The sequence below is a fragment of the Haematobia irritans genome, chromosome 2 (genome assembly GCF_050003625.1).
Source record: "Haematobia irritans isolate KBUSLIRL chromosome 2, ASM5000362v1, whole genome shotgun sequence".
NCBI classification, from domain to species: Eukaryota; Metazoa; Arthropoda; class Insecta; order Diptera; family Muscidae; genus Haematobia; species Haematobia irritans.
This window is the reverse complement of record NC_134398.1, coordinates 169,198,796-169,214,639: the sequence shown is the minus strand read 5'-3', so window position 1 is coordinate 169,214,639 and position 15,844 is coordinate 169,198,796. Positions and strand designations below refer to the sequence as shown.

The 15,844-nt window shown below is 29.2% G+C and overlaps 2 long non-coding RNA genes across 2 annotated transcripts; one reads left to right on the top strand and one right to left on the bottom strand.

Annotated features, from left to right (window-relative positions):
- Positions 1-2,026: 2,026 nt before the first annotated feature.
- LOC142226689 (uncharacterized) lies at positions 2,027-2,628 on the top strand. Its single transcript, XR_012719724.1, has 2 exons — positions 2,027-2,234; positions 2,290-2,628. It is a non-coding gene; the product is annotated as an uncharacterized LOC142226689 (long non-coding RNA).
- On the bottom strand, positions 2,254-3,052 carry LOC142226690 (uncharacterized). Its single transcript, XR_012719725.1, has 2 exons — positions 2,650-3,052; positions 2,254-2,590 (listed from the first exon to the last, which is right to left on the bottom strand). It is a non-coding gene; the product is annotated as an uncharacterized LOC142226690 (long non-coding RNA).
- Between the last annotated feature and the right edge of the window lie 12,792 nt (positions 3,053-15,844).

Here is a 15,844-nt window from a genome sequence, read left to right as displayed (position 1 = left end):
ATCCGAAATATAAAAGTCAACCCTCGTATAAACCATCCCAAAAAATTTGATTTCTGGAGCAACAAATTTCAATCGATCCAGTTGGAATTTGACATGTGATGTCATCATATGCCCTCTAATAGTCATGCAAAATGTGATCCATATCGGTCCATAATTGACATGACAGTCTTTAGTAGAAATTTATACGAAAGCCATGGTGGAGGATACATAAGATTCGGTTTGGCAGAACTTTCGGTCATACACACTTATTTTGCCTATTTTTTTGTTAACTTACACACAATTTAAACTATTTATAATAACTAACCATCATTCATCGGTGTAATTATAAAAGTTTAGAAATTATGATAGTCCATGTTACCAAAACAAATGCAAAAACGTACGCTTGTCATAGTTGTGATGGCATAGTTCTCCCGAAAATATGTCCTTTAGTTTGTTTGACAAAAGGATTCCATAAAGCAATCTATGTTGTGATGCCACAAGAAAGACAAACTTTTATTTGTTTTTAATTTCAAATATTTTCCAGTATTTAACTAGACTAGAAGTACTTGAGGTGAAACCCTCTTCTGGCCAGCCCCATCCACATCACATTGTTGGCATCATCGTCCTGTGATGTCCTTTAACAAAACCAGAAAATAGAAGAAAAAAAAAACAATTGCATACTTTATGTAATAAAATACGAGTACTTAAAATTTCTTTACCAGCAATATCACCTCAACCTCCAACGCACTGAAAACAATCCCCTTTTTGAAATTAAAAAGTTTTTAATATTTTGTGGCTTTTCCTGCACTTGAGCGGTCGTTGAGGTTTCGCATTTATATTCACAACAATTTTAACGGAAGTTAAGCTTTCAACAAACTGTTGTCCTCTATTTTGGATGGCTTGGATATTTCCTGTTAAGCTGCGAATGAATACCATTCAAGTGGCACTTTTGCTTTGGCGTTTCTCTCATTCCTTTTTGCCTTGCGAAATTTTTAAAATAAACTTTAATTTAACAATTTGCTAAAACCAACTTTAAGCATAAACGCTAAGTGGGGTATCCGCAAAATTATCTTCAATTTATGATGCGTGTGTATATGCGTATATACACTGAAACACAAAAAAACCTTTGGATCCAAAGATTTTGATCTTTCCTTAAGGAGTTTTGCAAAGATTCAGAGCCAAAGATGCGGCTCCTTTAAAATAAAGACATATTTCAAGAGCAATGTCTGGTAACGTGGATATACAAGCCGAATCTGGATAGTAAAAAAATTGATATTTTCGGTTAATCGCGAAAACCGGTTATTGACCATCGGTTAACCGGTTTTCTGAATTTCAATGCAATTTCTATCTACTTTGCCATATTTTTCTACCGAAAGTTCAACTTTTTGTAAAAAGGCAGAAGAAAATGTCGTTTTTTCAAAAATTTCGCTCCTTAGAAAATAAAAATTTTCTTTCAGTACACATATTACACTGAAGACGTACGACATCTACCATCAGTAAACGGGTATTAAAAAAAATCACTTAGAAAGGGAACACATTTACGGTATTATTTTTATACCCTTCACCACTACTGTGGTACAGGGTATAAGTTTGTGCATTTGTATGTAACGCCAAGAAGGAAACGTCTGAGACCCATCGTTTAGTATACCGATAGTCTTAGAATTAAATTTTGAGTCGATTTAGCGATGTTCGTCTGTCTGTCTGTCCGTTCGTCTGTCTGTATATGCAATTTTGTGTGCAAAGTACAGCTCGCAGTTTAAGTCCGATCGTCCTCAAATTTGGCACAGAGTTTTACTTTGGCTCAAAGACAATCGCTATTGATATATTGAGATATAGCTGCCATATATATTTTTCACCGATCTGGTCATAATGGACGTATTTATCAACGTATTTTTTAGCATTTCGCACAGCCAAATGTTTTGGGGCTTTCGTAATATATGCAAAATATCAGCCAAATCGGTTCAGATTTAGATATAACATAGCTCCCAAATATATATTTCGTCCGATTTTCACTTATATGGCCTCAAACGGCAGAGTTTTGCCCTGGGGGGTTACTCTGTATTGCGATGCGTAAGAAAATTTGTCGCGAATCGAGTAATTGGTACTCAGTAATTCGTTTTCGTATCTACCTTGCGCATCTAGTTTTCGCAAATCTGGCATCACCGCACTCTATAATGCGAAAGCGTATGTCAAACTCGTTCGTTGATCGCAAAAATCGTGCGCAAACAAAATAGCAATCGCAAAGTAACAAATATGTAAGTAAGCACAATTAAATTTTTATATTTGTATCTAAATTGTTTATTGTTTTAGGGAAAAACCAAAAAAGTTACAGACACAGCAACGTCAGTTCCAAACTTTGGTAGACTTTATGGTCTCTTCCGCAGTTACCTTGGGACAAAGTATTCGTTCAATCAAGCAGCGCGACATAGATTGCTCTGATAGTCCTAAAAGATGGTCTTGGCCGATTTGTAGATAACCACCTTGTCCAAGCAATTTCAAAGCAGCGGCCACTTTTATTGGGGTTGGAATAGCTGTGGATTTATTTGGAACGACGAGGTCGTCTTTAATAGCGTTTAATACATACATAAACGCATCTTTATTAAGACGAAATCTATAAAAATGAAATATTCGAAAACGTTTGTCACATAATTTGAGTTTCCATTTTCTTACCCGTGGTCACTTAGGGAGAGTATATTTGACCGATCTCGCAAAATTCTTCTTGTAATTCGTTCATGTTAATTTTCTTCAAACCATAACGCTATCGAATCCATAATTATTACTTTTTTGTTATAAACGATTAGCAAGTTTTAAAAGAACACGCACCGAACGGAAGATTGTTTAAAATGTTTTTATTTACAATTTTTTGACATTTCTTTTTATCATTTTCGTTATTATTTACATTGTGCAGCCAGCGTTGTCATATTTTCGCTTTATTTTGCTAAAGCGTTACCATATTTTCAGTTTACTTTGCGAAAGCGTTTGCGCAAGTGATACAGAGTACCGAATTGTACTCTTAACGCATTTAACTATCGCATCGCATTTGCTTTCGTATCGCAATACAGAGTAACCCCCCTGATTTGCTTCAAATTTTGCACAAGGAGTACATTTAATAGTATCGTTAAGTGTGCCAAATTTGGTTTGAATCGGTTCCGATCTAGATATAGCTCCCATATATATGTACGGCAGAGTTGGGGAAATGTGGTATAATGTTTCATATTTTAGACTCATTTTCAATGGGATTCCACAGAGTATAAATATTCTATTTAAAACTGTCTAGTTTGATCTAATTTGGTTGAGCTTGAGCTTCCATATAATTGTTCTTCCGGTTTATGCAAATATGCCTAAAATACCCACATTTTACACAAAATTCTGTGATGATTTGTCTATGCCGTAGTCACACAGATTAGTTCAGTTTTAAATAAGGCTCCGACTTGTGGAAACATCGCCCGCCAAATAATATATTCCAACCCACCATTGACCACATATCTTGGCGAGATCTAACCAATATCCTTGTAAAATCGCCACTGCAAAGTAGTAAAAATTACTCAAATCGATAAATCATAAATGCTATTTTGTACAACTACATTAAAATTGCTATAGCTTTAAATTTCCCATATTTGTTTACTCACATTGTGCTTCATCCCAGGGCGCTAGCCGATTTAAATTTTGTTTCTAGAGATTTTGTAGACGTACAAAAATTGGCTCCAAATCGGTTCACATATAAATATTTGTATTTGGGAATATAAATCTTCATAATAACTCCCAACAAATTTGAACGAGTTGAGATGGTAAAACAAATTTTGGCCTACATAGTGGTGAAGGGTATAATATAGTCGGCCCCGCCCTTAATTTGTTTTAAGATGTCCATGTTGTTACAGTGAATTGTTAATGCTTTGTTTAATAGAATAAAATTTTCTCATCTCACTAATTTCACTAATTTCTATATTTTCGGTTTTAATCGGTTAACCGGCTTTGAGCAAAATTATTTCGGTTTTTAATTTTGCTTAAAAAAGTAGGGATTTTCAAAAAAGCAGTTCTTTGGACAACCTAATGTTACATGTTCTCCGTCCAAATATAATATTTTACTCTTGAAACAGGTTTAAATTCTGGATTTTGTCTACCGTTATACTTTAGATAAACAGGATCCCAACGAGGATATGTTCCCTGTAATATGATCATAACAAACAAACATATTCCTTTTCTATGTACAGAAGACCATTTATTGAAATCTACCTAATAGAAAATTTTGGCCCACTCTAATATAAGTGCTTTGTAAACAATAACAAAATAGAGAAAAAAGAACAGAATTGTCTATAACAAAGTAGACTATTCAGTTTTTATAAAAAATTATCGCCCTGTCAAATGACCATGTCTGTCAAGAAAAAAACATCCGTGTTTCTTCATCCAAAAGCATTGTGGGAAACAAATAGCAAAGACTGTAGGGGTGAAGGAAATTGCAATCAACTAAAGTTTTACCCAAAAAGGAAATGAGGTTGAATTTTCGGTCAAGAAACTGTTGACGTCCACCTCCGCCCATATCACACCCAGTTAATGCAAAACTCTCAAAGTATCTACAAAGTGAACTTCTTTTGCTGTTTTTTGTTTGTAATTTTCTTGCACACCTTCCTTTTAATGTAAGTTTGGTTTGGTCTGAATAGATGCACTTTGTCAGTTCGGTAGATGCTTTGCTGTAAAGAAACAGCTACTCATTGAATTGCGTATTTGAATTAGTCCTTCCACTTTCCTCTGTTCGGACCTTTCATGGTGGCTAAAATACTTAAATGTAAGAGAGAATAAAGGAACCTAGAGAATTTGGGAACGAAAAAAGACTAAGTGGTCTAATACAACTACTTTGGCCTCCTTTATTCTGTACTTAGCCTTTGGTTGTTACTTTAATAAGTATCTGCGAACTTTTGGGTTCATAGGGTTCTTAGCCAAAACTGATGTAACAGTGGTTGGAATTTGGACTTTAAAAACGGACACTACAAAATTATAGAAACGAGTCATACTATTGGAATCGATTTGCCAATCCTGCTACTTTTAACATGAATATCAAACCAATTTTATGCATAGGATCGCAATATTGAATATATTCATTGAAAATCTTATTTTAATTTATTGACATGGTTATATTGCGTTTAAAGGTCCGACGAAGGGCAACCAATTGATTGGGTCAGGTATAACTGCTAAAGTATAACTCCGAAAGAATGGACGTATTTACTGCTGTACACCGAAAAAAGTAAACTGTTTTATTGCAAGAATGACTACACCATGCGAAAATTGAACTAATTTGTACTCCATGTTTTGAGATTTATACATAGCGTTGTTAAAACCAAGAAAATTTAATGCCCTGTTGTATTTTTTAATTGCTGTTCGCAATATTACATCCTCTCATAGAAGAAAAAATTATCTAACAGTAAAGAAGAAAATCATTGGCGCCAAATCATGATCATCATATTTATATATATTTTCTATACCGATGATTCCAAAGCACGGTAGAAAATTTTGACAACATTTTCTATAGAAATAAAATTTTGACAAAATTTTCTAAAGAAATAAAATTTTGACAAAATTTTCCATAGAAATAAAATTTTGACAAAATTTTTCATGGAAATAAAATGTTGACAAAATTTTCTATAGAAATAAAATTCTGAAAAAAAATTCTGTAGAAATAAAATTTTGAAAAAAATTTTCTATAGAAATAAAATTTTGACAAAATGTTCTATATAAATAAAATTTTGACAAAATGTTCCATAGAAATAAATTTTGACAAAATTTTCTATAGAAATAAAATTTTGACAAAATTTTCAATAGAAATAAAATTTTGAAAAAAATTTTTGTAGAAATAAAATTTTGAAAAAAATTTCCGTAGCAATAAAATTTTGGAAAAATTTTCTATAGAAATAAAATTTTGACAAAATGTTCTATAGAAATAGAATTTTGACAAAATTTTGGCAAAATTTTCTATAGAAATAAAATTTTGACAAAATTTTCTATAGAAATAAAATTTTGACAAAATTTTCTATAGAAATAATATTGTGACAAAATTTTCTATAGAAATAAAATTTTAACAAAATTTTGAAAAAATTTTCTATAGGAATAAAATTTTGACAAAATTTTCAATAGAAATAAAATTTTGAAAAAAAATTTTGTAGAAATAAAATTTTGAAAAAAATTTCCGTAGAAATAAAATTTTGACAACATTTCCTATAGCAATAAAATTTTGGAAAAATTTTCTATAGAAATAAAATTTTGACAAAATGTTCTATAGAAATAGAATTTTGACAAAATTTTGGCAAAATTTTCTATAGAAATAATATTGTGACAAAATTTTCTATAGAAATAAAATTTTAACAAAATTTTGAAAAAAATTTCTATAGGAATAAAATTTTGGGAAAATTTTCTATAGAAATAAAATTTTGACAAAATTTTCTGTAGAAATAATATTGTGACAAAATTTTCTATAGAAATAAAATTTTAACAAAACTTTGAAAAAATTTTCTATAGGAATAAAATTTTGGCAAAATTTTCTATAGAAATAAAATTTTGACAAAATTTTCTATAGAAATAATATTGTGGCAAAATTTTCTATAGAAACAAAATTTTGAAAAAATTTTCTATAGGAATAAAATTTTGACAAAATTTTCTATAGAAATAAAATTTTGACAAATTTTTTTATAGAAATAAAATTTTGACAAAATCTTCTATAGAAATAACATTTTAACAAAATTTTTTATAGAAATAAAATTTGACAAAATTTTCTATAGAAATAAAATTTTGACAAAGTTTTCTATAGAAATAAAATTTTTACAAAATTTTCTATAGAAATAAAATTTTAACAAAGTTTTCTATTGAAATAAAATTTTTACAAAATTTTCTATAGAAATAAAATTTTAACAAAGTTTTCTATAGAAAAAATGTTTACAAAATTTTCTATAGAAATAAAATTTTAACAAAGTTTTCTATAGAAAAAATTTTGACAACATTTTCTATAGATATAAAATTTTGACAAAATTTTCTATAGAAATAAAATTTTGACAAAATGTTCTATAGAAATAGAATTTTGACAAAATTTTGGCAAAATTTTCTATAGAAATAAAATTTTGACAAAATTTTCTATAGAAATAATATTGTGACAAAATTGTCTATAGAAATAAAATTTTAACAAAATTTTGAAAAAATTTTCTATAGGAATAAAATTTTGACAAAATTTTCAATAGAAATAAAATTTTGAAAAAAATTTTTGTAGAAATAAAATTTTGAAAAAAATTTCCGTAGAAATAAAATTTTGACAACATTTCCTATAGCAATAAAATTTTGGAAAAATTTTCTATAGAAATAAAATTTTGACAAAATGTTCTATAGAAATAGAATTTTGACAAAATTTTGGCAAAATTTTCTATAGAAATAAAATTTTGACAAAATTTTCTATAGAAATAAAATTTAAACAAAATTTTCTATAGAAATAAAATTTTAACTAAATTTTGAAAAAAATTTCTATAGGAATAAAATTTTGGCAAAATTTTCTATAGAAATAAAATTTTGACAAAATTTTCTGTAGAAATAATATTGTGACAAAATTTTCTATAGAAATAAAATTTTAACAAAATTTTGAAAAAATTTTCTATAGGAATAAAATTTTGGCAAAATTTTCTATAGAAATAAAATTTTGACAAAATTTTCTATAGAAATAATACTGTGACAAAATTTTCTATAGAAATAAAATTTTAACAAAATTTTGAAAAAATTTTCTATAGGAATAAAATTTTGACAAAATTTTCTATAGAAATAAAATTTTGACAAAATTTTTTATAGAAATAAAATTTTGACAAAATCTTCTATAGAAATAATATTTTAACAAAATTTTCTATAGAAATAAAATTTGACAAAATTTTCTATAGAAATAAAATTTTGACAAAATTTTCTATAGAAATAAAATTTTGACAAAATTTTCTATAGAAATAAAATTTTGACAAAATTTTCTATTGAAATAAAATTTTTACAAAATTTTCTATAGAAATAAAATTTTAACAAAGTTTTCTATAGAAAAAATGTTTACAAAATTTTCTATAGAAATAAAATTTTAACAAAGTTTTCTATAGAAAAAATTTTGACAACATTTTCTATAGATATAAAATTTTGACAAAATTTTCTATAGAAATAAAATTTTGAATAAATTTTCTATAGATACAATTTTGACAAAATTTTCTATAGAAATAAAATTTTGACAAAAATGTCTATAGAAATAAAATTTTGAAAAAATTTTCTATAGGAATAAAATTTTGACAAAATTTTGAAAAAATTTTCTATAGGAATAAAATTTTGACAAAATTTTCTATAGAAATAGAATTTTGACAAAATTTTGACAACATTTCCTATAGAAAAAATTTTTGACAAAATTTTCTATAGAAATAACATTTTGACCAAATTTTCTATAGAAATAAAATTTTGACCAAATTTTCTATAGAAATAAAATTTTCACAAAATTTTCTATAGAAATAAAATTTTGACAAAATTTTCTATAGAAATAAAATTTTGACAAAATTTTCTATAGAAATAAAATTTTGACAAAATTTTCTATAGAAATAAAATTTTAACAACATTTTCTATAGAAATAAAATTTTCACAAAATTTTCTATAGAAATAAAATTTTGACAAAATTTTCTACAGAAATAAAATTTTGACAAAATATTCAATAGAAATAAAATTTTGACAAAATTTTCTATAGAAATAAAATGTTGACAAAATTTTCAATAGAAATAAAATTTTGACAAAATTTTCTATAGAAATAAAATTTTGACAAAATTTTCTGTAGAAATAATACTTTGACAAAAGTTTCTATAGAAATATTTTTTTTTAGAAATATGTTGACAAAATTTTCCATAGAAATAAAATGTTGACAAAATTTTCTATAGAAAAAATGATGTAAGTCATTTTTATACGCAAAAACTATCGAAGTCCATACGCAGAAAACTATCGAAGTCCATTGTAACTTTTGCCCTTTTATAGAAGTGACAACCAACTTTCCCTTGTTGCAAGCTAAAATCGTTAAAATAAGTAAAACTTCGACAGATTTATAATTCAAGGTATATATATATGTATACACTATTCGAAGAGACCATATCATCATTGCAAGTATTGAAATAAACTTCTAAACTAAAGCAATCATACCAACCCCCAAATTTTGATCAACAACTTCAAAATGAGATTTTTTATTTGGTAGAAGTTTTTTAATATTTTGGTAGATTGTTTTTGGCTCGAGTGGCAATCGTGTCTACGCAAAATATTTAGAATTTAACATTGCACGATTAAAGAAGTGACAAATTTACCGATTCTAATGTTCTTATAAATGTTGGTAAAAATAAGGCAAATCATTGGACTCTCTGTTCGTCATCTCCGCCATAACTACCACAAATATCTTAACGAAATGTTTGAACACTTCAACATTAAACTACTATTGGTGCTTGGCCACCGGATTTGGCTCCATGATAGCTTAATGCTAGACCTACTAATTTTCTCAAAATGTCCGTTATCTCTCCTCATAAATGTCTCCTCATAATTGGAAAATCTGATGATATTTGACATATGCCCCCATCCAAAAGTAAAAGGACTAAAATCCGACATATCGTAACTAAGGCCAACTTAGATAGGAAATATTTTTGCAAAATTTTTCAGATTTTTGAAGGCGGATGGGCAAGACTCATCCGACTCAAAATATGTCCAAAATAGATGACATTTGCATTCTATAATCAAGTCGTCTTCACAAAATTGTCCATCTCTAAACACTATGGATAGCTGTGTATCTCTAACACTAAGCTGATTGTTGGTCCCATATCTGCCTTATGACACTTCAACGCAACTTTGTTCCCTCAAAGTAAAAAATTCTTTTCGTTGACAAAAAATAAAAAGAATTTTTTTAAGGATTTCTGTTTTCCTCTTGAGAGATAAGTTTCCTTTTGTAGGAGGATACTTTTGGTCATCTAGCTCTTTACATCTAATTTTTTTCACTATTCCCTATACACACACATACTTAGTTGACATTCGACCTGAATTCTTGACCAGCATTTTTTTCGTTTTTTGTTCGAACAAATTGTTTGTGAGCTTATCTTGTACTTTGAAAAAGATGAGTGTGACTTTCATCGAGGCCACTTGTGTATGTTTCTCAATTAGTTGGAGGGAACTCAAAAGGCTTTTGATGCACTTTTTTGTCTCGATATACTATATGTGAAGTTCTCCTATCATTGAGCTAAATATAGAATCGGCCAGCTGTAATGTTCTCGACCAAAAAAGATTGGAAGGAAGATGGATTGGATGGATGGAAGATGGAAGATGGAAGACACCTACATCAAAAGAAATTCACGAAAATTTTTCCAATTAAAATTTTAATTGAGTTTTAAAAAATATTCAATTAAAAATTTAATTGATTCAACAATTTTTTTAATTGAAACAAAAATCAATAACAAAAATAATAATATCAATTAATTTTTTAATTGGATCAATTAACTTTTTAATTGACCTTCAATTAATTTTTTAATTGATACTATCATTTCTGTGATTGAAGACATTTCAATTAAAAATTAATTGGATCAACTAATTTCGTGATTGAATCAGAAAAAAAAAAATTTTGTGTGTAGTCAGAGCAGAAAAATCTCCTACAACAGAAAAATCTGGCGATGAAGGAAAGCAGTCAGTATTTACTGAAATAGCAAACACAAAAAAATATTTTTGGTCTTCTATCACGTAATTAATTGATCCGATAAATATATTATTGAAATGTCTTCAATCACAGAAGTGTTAGTAACACTCACAATCACCAAAAACAATTAAAAAAATAAATAATTTTGTTCCTATTAAAACGCCCATATAAACCGATTTGGTTTGCTGGGCCTCTTTTGGAGGAGCGAATTTCATACGATCCGCTTGAAATTTGGTACGTAATGTTAATGTATGCTCCCTAAGGAACATGCAAAAAGTGGTCCATAATTATGCATAGCCCCAATATAAACCGATCCCAAGATTTAATTTACGGCGGCTCTTGGAGGAGTAAATTTCATCCAATCTGCTTGAAATTTGGTACATGAGAGTATATGGACCATATCGACGCCCTCATTCCAGAGTGTGCTAAGTTCACTTAGCATGTTTTGATGGAGTTCGCTGTTTTTTATTCGGATTGATGTGAATTGCATCCTGTCAAAAGTTCGAATTTATTGGACACTTCTATCAAAAGTTATAGTTAATATTGTACTCAGTCTGTGACTAAAATTTTAAAAAATGTCCAATCAAAAAATGACAAAAAGCTTTGTTCGGTCTAAAATGGTCTAAGGGCTTTTTAGTCATGTTCTATTATCACTATTTTGCGTTCGTACATACTAAAAAATATTACAATAAATATGATTTTAAGACCGAAAATATAGGAATTTTTATCTTAAACGGTTTTTGATTCAAAATTTCACTTTTTAGACTGGAATGAAGACATCGATATTTATATAAATAATCATGAACTGATATGAACCAATTGAAATCGGTTCATGATTATTTATAAACTCGTTTATATAAATCGATTAAGAACTAAAGTGGCCCATATATTTATTTAATCTGCTGTTTTATCTAACAGACTCCATATGGATTAATTTACTTATATAAAAGACAATGTTAAGAAGCTTTAAGATACCTCGCCATCGCCAATTATTACCACAACTCACAGAGAAGAAACATGATCAACACAAACATGTTATTTTTTTGTCTGGTAACGTATGTATCTCAAAAATGTATAATTTCTACACATTCCATGCTGGAGGGTACATAAGATTCGGTCTGGCCGAACTTATGGGCAGTTTATACTTGTTTTCACTAGATTACATTGAAACTTCTTTTGGTTTGGCTGAAACAAAGTTAAACTAAGGGTTGTTGCAACACAATAAAAACAATTTATTAACCCTTTGACGACGAATGGAACATATATGTCCTATTTCATATTTACGTTGTAAAATCCACATTTATGAACCAATTTTCAAAAATATATATTCTATCGACGCAGAACACGTGTAGCTATGAAGTTGTAAATTTAAATTGGGGTATTTGTGCGTATTTTGTGTGTGGGAAAGTTATAAACATGAAAAATCTGTAATTTTTGTTTCACTAAATATTTTTTTTTATATTTCATGTAGTGTATCAACTCATCCTCTATCGATAGTATGCCGTATAGCAGGTATTGTAAATTCTGACATATTAATTATATTTTTGATAAAAATCGATATTTCTGGGATGCTTTCAAACATGACAACTTGAAATTATAGTACTCATCAAAAGCTTTCATTTGATACCAAAAAATGTAGACCAGGTTTTGCACGGTGGGCGCAGTTAAGCTTTATTTCAAGTTGGGCAAACTAACTTTTAAAATATAGCAGCAAAACTAACATTTATGGGGTGCTTTCGAAAATAAAAACCACTTGCATTTATAGTTCTCTTCAAGATCTTTCCTTTAATACCAAAATATAATGCGCAGGTATAGTGGAAATTGCTAACTTTTATTAATTTTGTTATCTCCCCAAATTGTAATTATTAACCCATTAGGTGCGCAGGCAAAAACTGCCTGGTTTGTATCTCGGCTAGTTAAATTTACAATTTATCTTCACACACATTATTATTTTTTAACAGTTTGACGACACTTAACAGGTTGGCTGATAAGTCCCCGGTCTGACACATAGATGGCGTCGCTAGTATTAAATGCATACTATTTTTATATAGTACCAACCTTCAAATGATTCATGTCAAAATTTGACGTCTGTAAGTCAATTAGTCTGTGACATAGAGCGTCTTTTGTGAAGCAACTTTTGTTATTGTAAAAAAAAATGAAGGGAAAAAATATGGTGGAAGCAAAAATTTGGCTTGATAATGAGTTTCCGGACTCTGCCCAAGGGAAATCAACAATAATTGATTGGTATGCAAAATTCAAGCTTGGAGAAATGAGCACGGAGGACGGTGAACGCAGTGGAAAGAGGTGGTTACCGACGAAAACATCAAAAAAATCCACAAAATGATTTTGAATGGTCGTAAAATGAAGTTGATCGAGATAGCAGAGGCCTTAGAGATATCAAAGAAATGTGTTGGTCATATCATTCATCAATATTTGGATATGCGGAAGCTCTGTGCAAAATGGGTGCCGCGCGAGTTCACATTTGACCAAAAACAACAACGTGTTGATGATTCTGAGCGGTGTTTGCAGCTGTTAACTCGTAATACACCCGAGTTTTTCCGTCGATATGTGACAATGGATGAAACATGGCTCCATCACTACACTCCTGAGTCCAATCGACAGTCGGCCGAGTGGACAGCGACCGGTGAACCGTCTCCGAAGCGTGGAAAGACTCAAAACTCCGCTGGCAAAGTAATGGCCTCTGTTTTTTGGGATGCGCATGGAATAATTTTTATCGATTATCTTGAGAAGGGAAAAACCATCAACAGTGACTATTATATGGCGTTATTGGAGCGTTTGAAGGTCGAAATCGCGGCAAAACGGTTGTTCCACCAAGACAACGCACGTGCCACAAGTCATTGAGAACGATGGCAAAAATTCATGAATTGGGCTTCGAATTGCTTCCCCACCCACCGTATTCTCCAGATCTGGCCCCCAGCGACTTTTTCTTGTTCTCACACCTCAAAAGGATGCTCGCAGGAAAAAAACTTGCCTGAGGCCTATTTTGAGGCAAAACCGAAGGAGTACTACCTAAATGGTATCAAAAAATTGGAAGGTCGTTATAATCGTTGTATCGCTCTTGAAGGGAACTATGTTGAATAATAAAAACGAATTTTGACAATTTCTTTGTTAGACCGGGGACTTATCAGCCAACCTGTTAGTAAATAGGTGTATTTTGAATATTAATTCGCACACAGAAAAAAAAGTGTCTCGTAAATTTAAGAAGATTTTTACAATAATCTATCATTTTTCGTATCTTTAACGAAAATTAACTACTCGAAAGGAAATTTTACAAATTTCAAGTAGCAATCGTTTAGTTCATAGCCTACAAAATACGATGGAAATTTCCTTAAAAAATTTCTTAACTGGTAGTTAAAAATTCTTTCGTCATACTATAAAACTACTTATGAAATGTAAAATACTTTCTAAATAATAAGTGTAATTTACTATAAAGAGTTTTTGTATGAGAAAATATTTTTTTACGAAAATTGAACTTGAAAGCGGATAGCAATTTCTTACTGGCAATTCCTAGAGTTAATAATAGTTGGTACAACATTTCTCAATGAAATATTTTTAGTTCACATGTAATTAAATTTATAGACATTTTCGTCAAAAATGGGTAGATATCATTTCATGAAGTTTTTGCTAATTTTAAGTTAAACGTTTCATCGTTCTTATACTGATATGCATTTAAGAGTATTGATTTTAGAGTAAATTGTGGACAGATGCGATGAACTAATGCATAGTACAGAGATCTTTCTCGTCAAAGTGGAATATGTTTAATGTAAAGATGATGTTACTTGAAATTTTTTTGAGAGTGAGAGCATGCAATGCAATAATGAGAAATGGTAGCGAGTGATGGGGATGTTGTGTATATCTGAGCGTGGGGTTGTTTTTATTTTTGTTCTTTCAGTGGTTTGCGTGTGTGTGTTTATTATTCGCGAATGGATTATTTGTCTGGACGAGGTGTTGTTTTCAATGAAGGCACATGTGTTTTTGTTGTTGTAGAAATGTTTTGGTTTTGCTTGGTTTTGTTTGGCATGCTTCAGTTGTATAGTTGGCGTTGGCGTGGGCTGTTGCACCTTTTTAGCAAGTATGTAACAAGTGAATATAAAGGTATGGAATATTTTGGTTTTTTTGAGACATTGCTGTTTGTTTATTAAAACTTTTAAATGAAAGTTATTAATATTTTAGCGATGAAGTGTACAATGGCGAAGTGATGATCGATAGCTTAGAAAAAAGTTATTATGAATGTTCAATATTTAGGAAAAAAATGCTGAAATGGAAAGTATATTGAAATTGTTTTATCTAATTTAATTTTTATTATTCAATGTAAAAAATAAATATTCAATTTCAGAGTAACTCCAGATGAATTTGGAAAATTGTTTGTTACACCTCAGCGTATAGTTTAATCATAAATAGGTAAATGTTCTTTTTTCAATGTGGTTTTCTTTTAAAAAATAATATTCTTTATGTATATTATTATTTGCTAATTATTATTATTATTTTTTTTTTTAAGCCAGTTTCATGTTTTTCTTTGTTGTAAAAAAATATTTAATTTAAGAGCAACCCCAGATGGATTCGGGCAAATTTTTATATTACTCCTCAGCGTATAATTTAATAAAGAAGTGGTAAGTTTTCTTTTAAAAATTGGCTTTCTTTTCACTAGAATATTTACGTTTTTATTACCTTTTTATGATCAAAATTACAGGTTTTTAATACCTTAGGTTAGGTTAGGTTATGTGGCAGCCCGATGTATCAGGCTCACTTAGACTATTCAGTCCATTGTGATACCTTAGTTTAGTATTACTTTAATCAAATATTTTTGGAAGACAATTTCATATTTTTAAAATAAAAAAAATATATTTAATTTCAGAATAACAATTTGGAAACATTTGGAAACCAGAATATTTAGTTTTTTTATGCATATTATTTCTTTAATTAGATTTTTTGGAAACAAATTTAATGTTTTTTTATTTAATGTAAAAAATAAATATTTAATTTCAGAGTAACCCCAAATGAATTTCGATAACTTTTTAACCTCAGCGTACAATGTAATAGAGAATTGGTAAGTTTTATATTAAAACTTTGGCTTTCTTTTATCAAGAATATTTATTGTATTTTATCCTTCACATCGATAACAACACAATTTTATGAGTTAATATATTA